The sequence below is a fragment of the Charadrius vociferus genome, unplaced genomic scaffold (genome assembly GCF_000708025.1).
Source record: "Charadrius vociferus isolate BGI_N301 unplaced genomic scaffold, ASM70802v2 scaffold657, whole genome shotgun sequence".
NCBI classification, from domain to species: Eukaryota; Metazoa; Chordata; class Aves; order Charadriiformes; family Charadriidae; genus Charadrius; species Charadrius vociferus.
The window spans coordinates 259928-274761 of NW_009649299.1; positions in this window are offsets into that span (position 1 = coordinate 259928).

Genomic DNA, 14834 nt, shown 5'->3' on the forward strand with positions numbered 1-14834 from the left:
GGTTCCCGGTGACATCAAACCGTTGCCATAGCGACCGGCTGTGACGTCACAGCCAACCAAGGATGGGGGGGAGGATGGGAGCTGCTGGAGAAACGGGGCTGGGGGGGCTCTGGTTTGGTGCAAATTACAGAAATATAAGCGAATTGCCGTGCAGCGTCCTTACAGTCCCGCCGTCCCGCCCCAGCGCAGGTGGGATGAGGCACCAGCGGTGCGTGGAGCCCCAAAACTGGGGGATGCAATGGATGAGGATAGATGCAGCGGCATAACCCCGTGACACGAAGTTCTCCGGCAAACGGCAAATGGTGCCTGGAGGGGCCTCAGCAGAGGGTTTTCAGCTACAGGTTAAATCCACAAAATGTTGTTCTCCAACCCCGGGGGGCTGCAGCAGCGAGAGCGTGATTTCCATGGAGCTCTGTGCGGAGCTGCAGCGTGTCCGGAGGAGGTATCTGCCGGCTGGGAATGGCTCCGCGCACCCGGCCGGAGCGTGTGCAGGACCCGCTCACCCCACACTTACGGATATTTGCACATGTGCAGCATGACAAAGCTTTGGGATACTCCGGGGAGACCTTAAAGCCCCTTCCAGTCCCTAAAGAGGCTCCAGGAGAGCTGGGGAGGGGCTCCTGATCAGGAAGGGGAGACATAGGATGAGGTGTGATGGTTTTACACTGAAAGAGAGGAGATTCAGATGAGATATTAGGAAGAAATTGTTGCCTGTGCGGGCGGTGAGCCCCTGGGGCAGGTTGCCCCGAGAAGCTGTGGCTGCCCCATCCCTGGAGGTGTTCAAGGCCAGGTTGGACGGGGCTTGGAGCAACCTGGGCTGGTGGGAGGTGTCCCTGCCCAGGGCAGGGGGTGGCACTGGGTGAGCTTTAAGGTCCCTTCCAACCCAAACCAGTCTGTGATTCTCGGATTCTATGATTCTGCACCATATACCGCACCAGGGAAAACCCGTATAGCTCATGGGTGGGAGGATGTAACTGATGGGTTTATGTTGGTGGTGGAGAGAAAATGAAGACCCGACTATAGCTTCCAGACGCAGAGACTGGCAAAAGCAGCAGGTACCTCGGCTCTGCTCTGTCTGCCCTTCCACGAACATCCCGCCTGCGCCTGTGGTAAGAATCGGCGTTACCTGGCACAGACCTCCCCTGCCCGCCGGGAAGCGGTTCAGGCTGGAAACTCAGCAGACTTCAGGTGGGGTTTCCTTAAAATCCCTTCCCTGAGTGACCAGGAGAGACTCAAAAGATTGCGCTGGGTGAAAAAGGGGATTTGTAGCCTTGGGTTACAGTCTGGACGGGAATGCCAGCGCTCCCCCTGGCAGTAGTGGGTGTCCCGGACACAGACAGACTGAAACCTATCCATAAGGACAGCCTTTATTCCTGCATTTTTTTTTTGGGGGGAGGAAGGAATTTTTGACAGTGGGCATGACAAATTCTGCCTCCACGGGGTCAGGATGCTCCTCTGGATAGAGATTCCTCTAAAAACAAATTGGCATGTACAAACCTTTCCAGAGAGTTAAAGCAACTCCCTCGGAAATTAATATTTAGTTGTGAGAACCCCAGCTCACGCTGAGCCAGCTCGTCCTCGTCTTTTTGCAAAGGACGACCAAATTCTCTTGTTGTCTGGCATTTTGTGCATGCTGAGGTTTGTGTCTGGCCCTAAGAAAGAGACAGCGAAGGAAACACTAACACCGCTCTTTATGCGATGATTTTTCTCTTTTTCACCTGGCATTTGGAACAGGTGACAATTTTAAACATATTTTAAAGTTAAGATGGTTCTGTTGTTCGAATTCTATGAGCTTTCTCTTTGCAAAGTGTCTTGAGAGTGTTATGATGATGCCGAGCCCGGGCACGGCTTTGCGGTTAAGGTTTAATACAGTTTTTTTGCTCCTGAGAGAAGAAATGACGAATGGAGGGAATACCTTTAAAAACAAAGCAGGAAGGACATGTCCTGCCTCTCATTGCCGGAATCCCATCTCCCAACAACACGCATCAACCTCTCCCTGGGCAGAGTTAACCCAGTCCTATACCCTGGGCGTTTCTCCGGAGTTTAACATGACGGATAGATCCGCGGTGGCTCAGACACGGGCTTTAACCACGGGAGCGGGAGGTGCTCCGCTCCCCACGGCCTCTCCCGTGTATCTGAGTCCTGGCAGTAAGTGCTGCGTAACGAAAACCAGGATGTGCTCTCAGTCGGTCTCAGTTCCTCTCCATGGTTTTCAGAGGCAGGTGCTGCCAAGGAAAGCTGCATTTTTTATAAAGCTTTACGGAATACTTGTGTTTGGGGGGCGGGGGGGTTGTTATGTGGGTTTTTTCCCCCCCTTGTTAAACCCGGCAGAATCACCGCACGCGCTTTTCAATTGCTTCGAAAAATCCCCGTCAGGCGTTTCAAGATTTCACGGGTCACCTTATTGACATGCGATGAAAAGCTTCGATGGTGTATTTTTCTGTAGCCTTTTCTGAAAAGTATGTCCCAGCCTAAGCCAAGGAAGTGTGTGGAATTTGTACCCATGGAGACTCCAATAACACAGCCAGCTCCAAATCCCGCAGGATTATTAGTTTCCTTACCTAACGTATCAGGAAAGGAGTTGCTGGAAAAGGGAGAGGAAAGCGACTGAGTGAGGCAATATCGGTTGGAGAGACCGGACTTGCTGCTTAGCGTTTGGTCTGCCTGCAGATTTGGGTTGGCGTACCCGCTTTCCGCAGGTTACTACGAGCTTTATACTGGAAAAATCCGGAGTTGTGTGTCTGAGCACCAAGGACGTGCCCGGGGGAGATTTGGAGAAGTTTCAAAGAAAAATGAGTCCCTCTCTTAGTGCATTGTAGACCCTTAAGCCAAAAATATTTAAAAAGATCAACTTTTAGGAGAGGGTGGCATTGCTTAATAAACAGTAAAATAGAAAATAGAGGTGGACTAGTTTTTGAGAAGTCATCCAACGCACATAAACGTCCACGTTTACCTTGGGAAATGGAGACCGCGTTAATGTATTGTTCTTAATAGCTCCTTCTGATGCGTTTGAAGGTTATTGTCGTTTCTTCCCTCAATCTCTTGTTTTCTAAATTAAACAGCCCTCTGGTTTTTCCGTAAGAACAACCCAGGCCTTTCCTACAGAAGCGCTACATAAAATAGTTATTTTTGATCCTGCAATGCTGCGGTCACTTATTCCCGCCTATGCGCCCTACTTTGCATTTGGCCATATTGAATTGCATCGTGTTTATTTTGCGTCATTGCTCAAATTTACTGAGAACTTACTGAAATCCTTCAGAATTGCCCGCGGTCCTTCCCAGTTTAGTATCACCTGCGCCGTGGGGCCGCAGATCCGTCATCCCTTTCGTTTTTAGGGCGCGATTCTCCACCGCACGCCATCTGTACCTCTGCAAAAGAAATGTAAAACACATGCGGGTGCGCTCTTATTCCTTCCAAAATGTCGATTATAACATGAAACCCAAAGCACAGGTTCCCTCTCTTGCCTTTCCCTGCCAGCAGTATCCCAAAATTCTTGATAATGCCCAGCACAGGACCCTTGATAAAATCCTGCAACCCTTGGAAAGGAGCCAGTTCCCTCCTGGGAACCTGAGGAGCAATCACAGGGCTGAGATTTTTAATTAGGGACCTGTCCATCACCTCCTGTGTCAACCTGATCACTGGAATTAAATTTTTCCTTGTTTCTTGCAACCTGTCGCGTAAACCGGATCTCATCCCCCTCAGCCTGTGCGGTGTCTGGGTGGGAGTGGGGGAAGGAGCCTGATTTCAATCTGAAATCTTTTAAATCTTCATCTTTTCCTAAGTGAGCTGCCGGTAAAGGAAGAGAAGAAAGTGCGCCCGCTCGCGAAGGAGTGCGTCTGCTGCAGCTGTGACAGATACCCACAGGAGGGCACGGTCCTCACAGCAAACTGCAATGCAGCTAAAATCCAGTCCCACTCAGGGATCCCTTTGACTTGATTTCACTAAAGGGAGATTTTGAGGAAAAACTAATCTCTTGAGGGAAGCAAACGCCCTGCGAGGGCGGTGGGATCCTTTGAAATTACATGTTTATCCCTGAAAAACACTCTTGGTTTGGTTGATGGTAATGAAACCTTAACTGAAGTTATTCCCTTAAATTGTTTTACTGAAAAAATGAAAAAGTTTCCAGAGGATTAAAACCAAACCAAACAAAAAAAAATTACCTTTGGGGTTTTTTGCTTAAAAAAAAAAAGTTTGCTTGTGTTCCGCCAGTTTTAATGGGGAGAATCCCTATTTTTATACAGGTACCAACACACACAGCACTTCCCTACCTGAAAGCATTCTGTGCCAGGTTCCCCCCCTCCGGGCTGTATTTTACTGCTGAGTGATCTCAGTGCGTTCAGTGCAAAATATACGGAGCCCAAACTGGTGGTTCTCAGTCTCTGCTCTACCGCAGCGTAAACAGCATCATCCCATGCAAGCGCAGAAGATTGTCTAACCTGCGGTAACGGGGTTGCTTTTAATATATCAGAGATAAAATGTATCATTTTATAAAATTATAATATTTATAATGTAGAAATATACCATTTATAATGCTGTAAAATTTATGAAAACTTCACCGTGACTTTCAGTTGTGGTGCAGATGGGATAGTTCTGGGTTCGGAGGCAGGTCGATGCTCAAGAGAAGCACTTGAGAAGAGAGCAGATCTCCACAGCAGCTGCTCCGGAGGGAACTTCTTCAGAGGGACAGAGAAAACCAAAGCGATGGCTTTTCCTGCGTGGAGATGCCACGTCCCTCGAGCACTGCAGCGTATCGCTAATGCCGGGGGAGAGCCCGCTCCAGCCACGGCCCCAGGAGCGCTGTCTTCTGCATCACACATTTCTGGATTTGGTGCTGGTGAGACAACGACCCACGTCAGTGCTGTTGGCTGGGCTTAAGAGGAGAAACCTGCCGAGCGCGGATGTGCCGAAGCTGTGCTGGGATTTCCCAGTAGCATCGCAGCACAGATCCTCCTCTGCTCACCCATTTCTTCAGCAGGCAGACGGTCACTGCTGCCATGCTACGGGATGCTCTGTCCTCTCCTGGCAGCGTCACCGGGCTCTGCCTTTCTTCCACCCGGCCCGAAAGCGGACAGGTGAGTGCTGGAGAAGAGAGAAAGAAGAAAAGGTTCAGCCTTTCCCCTGCCCTTTCTTCTGTCGCCCTTGGGTGGCAGCAAGTATCCCAACAGTCCTGGCAAAGGCTTCCCAGCTCTTCATTCTGGTGGACTTTGAAGAGGTTACTCTTGGCAGCGTCACCGGGCTCTGCCTTTCTTCCACCCGGCCCGAAAGCGGACAGGTGAGTGCTGGAGAAGAGAGAAAGAAGAAAAGGTTCAGCCTTTCCCCTGCCCTTTCTTCTGTCGCCCTTGGGTGGCAGCAAGTATCCCAACAGTCCTGGCAAAGGCTTCCCAGCTCTTCATTCTGGTGGACTTTGAAGAGGTTACTCTTCTCAAGCTCACATCTTCCCCCTAAAAAGCCTTTAGCACGGCTAGAAACTCAAATGCTCTCTCCTCCCTCCCCACCCTGGATTTTTTCTTTCAGCAGAACTAAAGGACTAAGCATTTCTCTGGAGTGTTATCTGTTCGCTTTGGCCAAAATTCTGGAAATTCTGAAAAAAAACCCGCTGGGTATGGTCATGGAAAAACCAGTGTATGTGGGGTTTTTTGTGCCACTCCCTGCAGGGAGCTGTAACCTTCTCGGCTCGCAGAAGCTCGAGGAGGATGTGTCCACAACTTGGATGTAGTCAAAGATAGTCATATTGATATAACTAAATCAATATAGCTTATGTCAACACAACTTTTGCATGGAGGCAACATCTGTGCCGTTAAACTCCCAATGACGGAACAGCCCTGGCATGAGGTTTCAATGGAACTTCTGCACAATGTAGAATTTCTTTTCCAGTGCGTCGAGTTTAAATAAGTCTCCTCCTGTTTCCCAGATAACCACAGGCACTGGGAATGATGGGGAGGGACAGAATAAGCAGCAGCCTGGGAGGGAGTCATGGATGGAATCAAGAAGCCAAGGGCCTGGGTGATGTGATGGGAAGGGATTACAAAACCAGCAGAACAGCATAAGTGGTGTCACCTTCAGCATTTGCATTTGAGCAAAGAAGTGGTTATAAGGCACCGTCACATAGAAATCCCCAAAATGGTTTCTAGGATGTCAACGTGCCGGGGTGCCTCTCTGAAGTGCCTGTGCAGTCATGCCAGCGGCACGGCGGATAAATGTGAGGAGTCGGAGACCTGCGTGCAGCCGCAGTGCTCCCGTGGGTTGGGATCACGGAGACATGGTGGGATGGATCCAACAACCAGAGCGGTGCAGGAGGGGGATACAGACTCTTTGGGAAGGAGCTCCCCTGGGGATGGGTGAGGATTAGAGAGGAGACAGGTAAGGGTGGCACTGTAGTAGGTGCTTGTTACCTGCTGCTTCACCAAGAGGGACCAGTGGCCAAGGACCTCCACAGACAGGCAGGAGCAGCCGCTGCTCGCAGGTCCTGGTCCTCGTGGGGGACTTCAACGGGGGCACTTCAACTGAGAGCTGCTGGAGGGAGCGCACAGCAGGGCACAGGCTATCCAGGAGGTTCCTGGAGACCATCAACGATATCTGCTAGGGGTGAGGCCAAGGAGAACCTAATTTATATTTCCATGTTTAGTCGGTGCAGCAATGTTCTCTGGGAGTGCAGAACAAGAAACCCCAAACACAACTCCCTTACCTCCAAGCTGTTACTGCCACTGATTCCAAAAACGCACTGCAATGCTAGCAAAAAAAAAAAAAAAAAGTCTTCCTATGGTTCTCCTTTCTAGTTAACGCTAGCAACAGGCAACTCCTGGCTGAAGAAGGTACACCTTCATCAGTTTGCTGTCTCCTAACAGGTGGGGTTATTCTCCCCGTGCCTCTCCTGGCAGGGAGTGAGCGCTGACCGCTCTGCAGCCGGGCAAAATCAGCCACCAGCTCAAACCACCGCGTTCTGTGGCTCACGCTCAGGCTGGTTCTGCCTCCCAGATGTAGACACGCTGGTGGAAAGATCCCTGCCCTAAATTCGCACCACCTTCTCATGCGTTTTGGAGGCGAATGACGTTACCAGCGGTGAAGTTGAGAAACAATCACCGAAATTGCTATCAGGCAAAATCAGCTGCCCTCATTTAGACACGTTATTTACAGGGTTTAAGCCGTATCGGTTGCTTTTGCCTGCAACGATTTAGCAAACGTTTGCGCATCAGCAAATCAGTGGGGCTGATAATCAGCAGGTGTGGGTGGTAGCTTGGGATGAGAACCTCACTCCTCACCTGCTGGATCTGACAGCGGTGTGGTCGCTGTTGAAGACGCTGCACTCAGGGCGGTGGGAAGAGCCGTTGGGTTTCTGTACCAGTGGCCCACTGGAAGAAGGATGGCAGCAAACAGCTTCATCTGTCTCTGAGGGAGGTGCAGCTGAGTCTTTAAGGTTTTGAGGGACAGGCTGTAGTGAACCGCCATGTCTGTCCTCACCTTTCCACACCAACACTCTGCCAAAAGCCATCACCTGCCCAGCAGTGCCAAGAGAAAGGGACGTGTGCTTTTGCTTTGGCCACCTCCACGCAAAGCTCAGCTTTGGAGCCTCGACCAGCAGCAAAGTGAGTCTTTGGGGACAATGAGAGGCAACAACTACTTCAGCTGCTATAGAGTGGTTTCCTGGAGCCATCGGATGAGGGACAATTTTCTACAAAAAAAAAAAAAAAAGAATCAGCATTGGGAATTGTGCTGTAGGGGCTGTGTGGGCAGAGCTGGCTGTCCTGTGGGACGAGGAGCGACGGGACAAAGACCACCCGGCTGGGTATAGCGTGACACACATGCTGACCCGGTACGCTGGGGAGGACTTAGTCCGAAAACCAGACTGTGGGAGGAGGACGACTTTCTGTCTGCCTACCTTGTGAATGTTTTCAGTATTCCAGGTCACTTCTTCCATCCTGAACTGGGACAAAAAGTTAAAGTCTTACAGAAGTACTGCGTCCAGCTCTGGAGCCCCCAACATAGGAAAGACACGGACCTGTTGGAGCGGGGCCAGAGGAGGGCCACAAAGATGATCCTAGGGCTAGAGCCCCTCTGCTGGGAGGACAGGCTGGGAGAGTTGGGGGGGCTCAGCCTGGAGAAGAGAAGGCCAAAAAGGGGAGAGCTCAGAGCCCCTTCCAGTGCCTAAAGGGGCTCCAGGAGAGCTGGGGAGGGACTCCTGATCAGGGAGGGGAGCCATAGGATGAGGTGTGATGGTTTTACACTGAAAGAGGGGAGATTTAGATGAGATCTGAGGAAGAAATTCTCTCCTGTGCGGGTGGTGAGCCCCTGGGGCAGGTTGCCCCGAGAAGCTGTGGCTGCCCCATCCCTGGAGGTGTTCAAGGTGAGGGTGGACGGGTCTTGGAGCAACCTGTACTGGAGGAAGGTGTCCCTGCCCAGGGCAGGGGGGTGGGACTGGATGGTCTTCAAGGTCCCTTCCAACCCAAACCATTCTCGGATTCTAAGTTTGGAAACTGAATATTAAAGAGAAAGGTTCAGCTTGTTTGTGTGGAGAAGTTCAACGTGTTCACAACTCAGCGTTTGAAAGTTCTGTAACTTTTTTACTACAGGGAGTTTATTTTTCAAAAAACGCAGAAAAATATTAAGTAGCCCAGTAGATTGTTAACATTTCAGCCTGACTTACGGGTGCACAGGTCTTGCAGCACACTCCAACGACAGTCAACCATCGTCAGCAACTTCTCCACATGTATTGTCCCACAGCACACAGAGCGGTACGGGGACTCTGGGCAATCAAGCGATAGGGTGTGTTTACGTGTCGCTATCTCTCTGGTTACACATTCATCCCTTTCCTGGTTACAACACAGTTTACATGGGGAGGACAGACAGGGCACAGCCTTGTTCTGCTTTGAGCTAGACCTGCCCGGTAAACATTGGGACACCATTGCATCAAAGTCCCCTGGCCTGGGAACGGGGAAGCGAGCCCGCTGTCCTCCTCCGACGGCAGCAAGAGAAAAGATGTAATTCTTTGGTTTATTGAAGTTCCGGAGATGCAGCTGGTTTTTTCTGAGCTGCTGGAAACAACTTCCCTCTTGTATGTGTAATTTCTGTATGAATCTCATTTTGGAGCAAACGGCTTTCCATCCCATTCTTTTTTACCTGTGGCATAAATAGCGTTGCAATTTGGTTTTAGCTTTAATGTTCAGAGGATATAGGCAAGACCTCTGAAGTGAGGTGATACCTGGCACCAAACTAAATTATTATATAGGCTAGACATCCTAATTCTCCGCTGCCTTTCATGCTTTATAAATGTGTATGCCACATACTATACTTTGCATGTTGTGTAAAGCAACGGACAGCCTTGGCCTGCACCGCGTTGTCTCAAAATCCACTAGCGTGAAGGTTTAATGAGTATTAAAAAAATAAAAAAGGTGTTCGTGCCAATGACGGACAGGGCAAATGCTCTTTGCTCCAGTTATATTTATGAGAAGAAGACTGCAGAAGAGTCATGTTATTATAGACTGAGGCAGATAAAGGTCAATTATCATCTGGTGTGTTCTGGTGAAGTCTCCTTGACCTTGGGGAAGCTGTGGTGGTTTGGGACAGCTGAGAGTCAGACCGGAATGCGGAACTTAATATTTTTTTTTTTGGGGGGGGGGTGGATTTTAGTGTGGGTGTGTCTTTTTTCTTATTGTGTGCGGGGTTTTTTGGTTTGGGGTTTGATTATTTTCTCCAGTGACACCCGCACCTATCTGCTGTAGACCCTTTCACATGACCAGAAAGAAGGTGCAAGTCCTTGGTGTGAGAGAGAACGTGACCAGTTTAGGTTTAGAAATGACTGTGCTATAAAGAGACTCTTCTGCCCCCCTTCCTTCCTTGTGACCGCGGCTTTAGCAGCGTATGTTCTCAGTGCGTTCCTTCTCCTCTTGTTGCGCTTCACATGGAAATTTCTGAACGAGTGGATTACCCCCTCCCCGCCTCTCCACCCCGTTATCTTACAAGTCAATGTCCTGAGGTGCAACTACATCTCGGGTTGAGTCACTGGCTCCCACTGACTCTGGAGCTGGAATTTTGTGAGCGTTATCGGTGGAACGCCGGCCCAGAATAGTTACAGATCCACTGCCAGGGCTGGACGGGAAGGGTGATAAAAGCGAAAAGTTGTGTAAGCTGTCTTGGGTCATTTAGGCGTGCAGATATGACTTCTTCCATACGGAGAATGACTAAGCTGAAGAAGAAACTTATTTCCACCCTCTCTCTGTGTCCACAGCTGTATGAAGAGGCGATTCTTCACTTGAGATAGGAAAGAACTTGCAAACGGAATTTCTTCTGTTTCATCAGAAAGCAGAGTGATGTTCTGTAGGTGACAGGAAACCTGTGGCCGAGATGAAGAAGACAGCTCATGGCAGGAAGCAGTGTGCTGTCTGTACCCCAGCGTTCCTAACCACAGTCGGGTGATTTGACGTGCACAAGCCTCAAGCACCGCGGCCCCAATCTGCATTTATCCTGGGCCTTATCAAGGCAGTTATCCTACCGCTCCTGTCTTCTGAGGGACACCTCTGCCCTCGACGGCAACTTTTTCCACCTTAGTCTTCTGCTGCAGCATGTTGAATACCTGCAGATGTCAACACAGGATAGAAACATGAAGGAATTGGAGAATCATTTAGGTTAGAAAAGACCCTTAAGATCACCGAGTCCAACCGTTAACCTAACACTGCCAAGTCCACCACTAAACCGTGTCCCTAAGCACCACGTCTACACATCTTTTAAATCCCTCCAGGAGTGTGCCTACGCTCAGGAAAACATGACTTCCACCGTGGTGGTCAACGAGCTGCAATGTCCCAGGCACAGACAGCCAAGATGCTGCTGTCCCACTGGAAGCGACCCAAGCAGACCATTAACCGGAGCTTTTACTGCAATCATGCACGTAGCTGCATTTTCAACTCGGTATCCTCACCATAAAATTTACCAACAGGAACAAAATGGATTCTATGGAGTTTTTGGTCCTCCCTTCGAGGTCGAGCCTGTTATCAACAGAGCTCGAGGCTGCTTCACCTGCAGCCATCTCCCCCTCTGCCGCCATCTCGCATCACAAGCACAATTTAAAGCTAGTGTCAAATTTTGATTGGTAAGAGTGACTCTATAATGGAAAGGCATCTTCAGAGGGGAAGGTTTTTTTAGTGTTTCTTGAATATACCACATTTGCCCGGGATCTTCTGGAAGCTCAGTCCACAGTCCGACTCTGTCACCAAGAACTCTCCCCCAGCTCTCACTCTTCGTGATGTGCCTTTTCTAAGGGCAGCAGATGCGACAGGTCTTCAAACCTCTGCCAAACTAAAATTATAACTTTATACGAGCATTCGACAATTTATTTTATTTGGATAATCACCACTGTAATGTGGGCTGATCGTTTAGACAACGCGTTTCAGTTGTTAGGTCTGCTTTACGGAGCCAAACCCACGGCACTGTGCTTGCTTACCTGCTCCCGTACTGTAAAATACACAGCTTCGCTTTGGATGTTGATCTTGGCAGCAAACGCGCCACAGGGCACGGCTGCTTCTGCGGAGCTGTGTCCGCTGGCACCAGAGGAGAAACTGGATTTCATTCCCTTTGAAGTCCCAGAGACTGAAAATGTCCATGCAGACAGTAGATACCTTTTCTGCACTTGCCTCTCTCCTCCCTGTAGCAAACAAATGCAGGATTAAGACATGTATTTAATGTCTTAAAGTATTTAATGCTTCTCCCCCCTTTTTTATTTTCCCATGTTCCAATGTATATAACTCACACAGGTTGCAATTTTCATGGCGTGAAAATTCAGTAAGATCAATCAGGAGCCGGTGATTGGAACAACCGATATCTGCAAAGACTTTCCAGCCTTTCCTGGCCGAACCAGCCGTTGCTAAAATTCAGCCCAGGCGAGCGCTTCTGTGCTGTGTTAATATTTCCTGGAGCTGCTCGGGCCACCCGGCTAGTGGTGGCTGGGAAAGCGAGAACCCTGGGACTCCACTGGAGATAATTGGTAGTAAATACAGAGCCAGCTACAGCGATACTTGACAAAGAGTGCAGTCAACTCTGGTGCATTCGCTGGTTCAAGCTTAACAACTCCATGTTTGTTTGTACAGGGCTGGGCTATCGTCAGTCAATAATAAGGGTTCTTGTAGTTACGCCAATGTTTAAGCTGATCCCCCGCAGGCAGTGAGAACAGTCCCCCTCCTGCCTGTGGCAGAGTTGCCTGAGGACCATCTGCACTTACCTTTGCTCCTATCTGGTCCTTCACCAGTAACGCGGTCCCCTTTGCTCCCAGAACCAATGGGAGTTTTGCAAACACCATGGCATCCACCTTTGCGGTGGTGCAACCACAGTTTGACAGACAAGGACACCGGGAGCACAAAAAAAGCAGCTTGCCCAAGGTGATTTGTTGGCTCAGGGCATCACCGAAAATAGAACTGGTTACTCCTGCCACTTCAGTTAACCTTTGGGTTGTGCCACTGAATCTTTTCTTGGTTCGCTGAGAATGACGTGGCCTTTGTCAGCACAGCAGGTACTGGCTAATGACCAAGGCAGGACAGAATCCCAGAATCCCAGACTGGTGGGGGTGGAAGGGCCCTCTGGAGCTCCCCCATCCTACCCCCATCAGAGCAGGGGCACCTCCAGCAGTGGCACAGGACGGCGTCCAGGCGGGTTTGGGATGGCTCAAGAGGGGGAGCCTCCCCCACCTCTCTGGGCAGCCTGTGCCACTGCTCTGCCGCCCTCACAGCAGAGAAGGCCCTCCTCAGGTGGAGATGGAACTGCCCATGGTCACGTTTGTGCCCGTTCCCTCTTGTCCTGTCACTGGGCACCGCTGAAAACAGACTGTTCCCATCCCCCCGGCACCCTCCCTTGAAGGATTTATCAGCAGCGATAAGATCCCCCCTCAGTCTTCTCTTCTCCAGACTAAAGCCCCAAGTCCCTCAGCCTTTCCTCACCAGAAAGATGCTCCAGTCCCCTCATCATCTCCGTAGCCCTTTGCTGGACCCTCTCCAGCAGATCCCTGTCCTTCTCGACCCGGGGAGCCCTGAACTGGACACAGTGCTCCAGATGTGGCCTCCCCAGGGCAGAGCAGAGGGGGAGGATGACCTCCCTCCCCCTGCTGGCCACACTCTTCTTGATCCACTCCAGGATGCCATTGGCCACCTGGGCCACCAGGGCACATTGCTGGCTCACGGGCATCCTGTTGTCCCCCAGGACTCCCAGATCCCTCTCTCAGAGCTGCTCTCCAGGAAGTCAACCCCGAACCTGTACTGATGTGTGGGGTTAGAGGGTTAATGGTCTGCTAAGTTTACGGATCTCACCGAGATGCTGCTTGTATCCTTGCTCTTCAGAATAAATTTGCCATCTGAATCGAAATGGAGCCACACGAGGGGTTTGGACGGGCTGCAGAGAGGAACAGATGAGATGGTTGAGGCAGGTTGGAGCTGCAAGGGAAAGCTCAGACCGCAAGAGACGGTGAACAGCCCACAAATCAAGAGCTTGTGGGTGCCTGGACCTGCAGCCGGCACGCTGTGGGGCTCCTGGGGCTGACTTGGCAATCACCGTCTCGCTGTGCTGTTGCTGTTTTGCAGCTGCAGTATCCTCCACGCTGTCCTGTCCTCTGGACCCGCTGCTGCTCCAGCTGCAGCCCCGAGCTTCTGGCAGGAGCTTCTCTCATGACATCTTCCTTAGGTTTGCTCATCAACTGAACGGCGTGAACCATCCCCTCCCCACCCTGCGCGAGCGGGGAGTATCTCTGGGCGGTGGGGGGAGGGAGAGAAGAATTTGCGGGAAAAAAACCCCCAATGTTTAGGAGTTCTTGCTCTGCACTAGCAAAATAGCAGCAATAATTCATTTGACGGATACAGCTGTTTTGCTAACAGGATAAACAAAATTCTGGCTTTTCTGCAACTTTATCAGCTAGAAACAACTGAGAATAGTTAGATGATCTACCTAACCATAACCTTAAATTTATTATTTTTTTTTTTTAATTAAAAAATGTGCCATTGGACTTCAGTTTAAATAATCAAGACCCAGGAGATGGTGGAGCTGGCCCCACGTGGCAGGTTCTGCCCCAGATCTGGTAATGCTGTGGCTGGGGGCAGCCAGAGCCGCCCGAGGCTCGTGCCTGTAACGTTGTTCCCACAGATCCGGCCCATTCCCTTCACTTGGGCTGATCGGAAACCAACAGCGTGGGGCTGGTTTTGGGGTGCCAGCTTCCTCCTCCGCTGTGGCACCTCAGCTGTGAGCACCCATTGCACTGTTTCTCTTCTTCTCGCTTTTATCCCATAGAATCACAGAATCCCAGGTCGGACAGGACCTCAAGGATCAACTGGTCCAATCTCTCTTGGCAAAAGCACGGTGTAGACAAGACAGCCCAGTGCCCTGTCCAGCTGAATCTTTAAAGTGTCCAGTGTTGGGGAATCCACCATTTCCCTGGGGAGATTATTCCAATGGCTGATTGTTCTCAGTGTGAAACATTTTCCTCCTGTGTTCAATCGGAATCTCCCCAGGAGTAACTTGTACCCATCACCCCTCACCTTTTCCACATGACTCCTTGTGAAAAGGGACTCTCCATCTTCTTTGTAGCCACTCTTTAAATACTGGAACGTGGTGTTAAGGCCTCCCCTGAGCCTTCTTTTCTTAAGGTTGAATAAACCCCATTCTCTCAGCCTTTCCTCATCCAGCAGCTTTCCTGGCCTTGGATCAGCTTGGTGGACCTTCTCTGGACCCACTCCAGCCTGGTCACATCTTTTTTGTATAGCAGGCACCAATACTGAGCGCAGTATTCCAGGTGTGACCCGACCAGCGCTACATAAAGAAGTTTTTCCTAATGCTCAGATGGAATTTCCCATGTTCCAGTTTGTGCCCGT